Source organism: Alligator sinensis, unplaced genomic scaffold, assembly GCF_000455745.1.
Source record: "Alligator sinensis unplaced genomic scaffold, ASM45574v1 scaffold1301_1, whole genome shotgun sequence".
In the NCBI taxonomy this organism is placed as follows: Eukaryota; Metazoa; Chordata; order Crocodylia; family Alligatoridae; genus Alligator; species Alligator sinensis.
In genome coordinates this window covers 63,948-66,290 of record NW_005842575.1, presented here as the reverse complement: position 1 = coordinate 66,290, position 2,343 = coordinate 63,948, and the positions used below count along the sequence as shown (strand labels likewise).

General features: G+C 41.4%; 1 protein-coding gene across 1 annotated transcript in view; it reads right to left on the bottom strand.

The window, feature by feature from the left end:
• Positions 1-2,343, bottom strand: part of METTL16 (methyltransferase like 16) — a 17,700-nt gene that overhangs the window by 7,462 nt on the left and 7,895 nt on the right. The gene's annotated exons all lie outside the window — the stretch shown is intronic.

Sequence of the window (2,343 nt, the reverse complement as noted above, 5' to 3'; positions counted from 1 at the left end):
CTGAAATTGTACAATGTGCCCACATGTACAATATGCTTCTGCCAAATGGACCAAGTGGGGGACCAAGGAAAACACTGGAAAAGAAGCTTCCATACTGGGATTTTTACAGTATTAAAAGTTAGATACTAAGCTTTTAAAGAGCATCTAATTAGGCAAGAGTCCCATTCTGTGAGGTGACTCCAGTGGTCTGGAAAAACGTCACCCCTTAGCAATCACCTATTTTAATAGTTCAATTTTTACTTTAGTGTGTGAAGAGAATATAATTAACTACAAACTACATGCTTGTGTCAGAGAACCAGGCCTACTACCTAGAAATTCCACCCAATGAAAAACCAGTGTGAAACTGTTTCTCTCAATTTCCAGCTCTCTAAACCCCACATCTCAGAAAGTATGATGAATTTGTTGAATCGCCTGACTATCCTGGAAAAGAGCAGAAATTGAGGAAGGTATGCATCTGCTGACATAGCTAGCTGAAAACATCTTTTTTAGTTAGCCCAAAATCTGGAATAGAATTAGTACAAATTCTTGCTGAGTTTTATAGGAAGTATGATAAAATAGAAGTAAAGTAACCGCCGGACCAGTGCAAGCGTCCTCCATGAACCTGCATCCATCAGCATTGAAGCCTTGCTCTTGAGAAATCAACTTCGATGGGTGGGCCACTGCATCCGGGTGTCCAAGAACCGCCTCCCTCGCCAGATGCTCTTTTCCCAGCTCTCCACTGGCCAAAGCTCAAAGGGTGGCCAAAGGAAATGGTACAAAGACTCATTCAAGGTCACCCTCAAGCACGGAGGCATTGACACCAACGGCTGGGAGAAGCAAGCTGCTGACCATTTGGTTTGGTGCCACCTGGTCCACTAAGGCGCACACCACTTCGAGGCCCAATACCTCAATACTGAGGTGGAACGGCAGCAGCGGAGGAAGGAGGAGGAGACAAACCTGGGGCTGTGAATCCCACTCTCCTGAACAACAACATGCCCCCGCCCCCCTTGCTGAAGAACGTGTGTATCCAGAATCAGGCTCCAGTCACCTGAGGACCCATATCAAGCCTGACAGACATCATCCTCAACTTCGAGGGACTGCCGACAATGACGACAGGACCAGCTTGGTTGATAGATTGCAGACCAATCTCATTACCTATCATGTGCAATGGTACAGGGAGTCCACAACTGTCTTGAAAGAATCTAGCACTATGTCTTTATCTCACAAACAGCAGTGAGGACTTTCATCCTACAATATAACCCATTACCAACTGGAAGTTAAATATAATTCAAAAAGTTGACACGACAGCCTCCAGTACTAACAGCCAATACATTTTTGTTTTTTCTCTGCATTTGGAAGAACATTTTTTATTGCATCACTCTCCTCTGCAAAGGAAAGACCAGCAAGCTTAATTTTCTTGTCTATTAAGGAATTGTTTCTACATCTGTCTCTTGATAATATGGTACGACAAGCAATTTTATCAGTTCAATCAGTCTCCAATTATATCACTTCTTTCCCTGTATAGTTTTCCTCCTAAGGAACAAAGCTGGTACTACCTGAATGTCTGCAGTAATTAGAACTGCAGCCAGACACACAAGAATTACCATAAATTGTGATATTTTAAGTTGTTTTAAAAGATCTCAGACTTACCTCCTGCTGGTCTAGGTTCCTTTACTTCCATTTTATCATACTTCCTATAAAACTGCAGTCTAAGAAATTGTTTCTTTTTGTAAGAAAAAATTTTAAAAAAATCGAATGCCTCAACAGGTCTCTAGCCCTGCAATCAATGCAGCTCTGCATTTTTAATCTCAAGACCTTCAAGACAGAAAAAACATTTTGGCAGTGCCTACATGATGTGCGCTTCTAATGCAATACTCTGGCTCCGAGGGCTAATAATTGCCAGAGGTATGAACAAGGGAATAGCAAACTAGAGAAAGGAAAACAAATATTACCTCTATATAGGCGACTCGCAAAACCAGTGAAATATATGGACATTTAATGTACAAAGTCTCATAAGCTTATTAAAGGTTGCAGAGAATTCAGAAGATCTACAGGCATCATTTACAGTTTGGAAAAAATCATATTGCAGTGGACAAATCCATTTAGCGTACTGAAGAGAATGCTTAGAAGTGGTATCATCATAGCTTAGGCTCACTTCCTTACGTAGGGAGAAGGCAGCTGGTGCTAGAGGGCTCTAATCTAACAGATAAAGTTATGCTAAGACCTAATAGCTGGAAGTTTTAAATCAGTAATGTTCAAGATGAAAAGGCTGCATGTTTTAATTGTAACAGTAAAAGAGTATATTATCAAGGGATATGGTAGACAGCTCTTTCCTGTGCGTCTTTAAATCGAGGCTGGATGCCT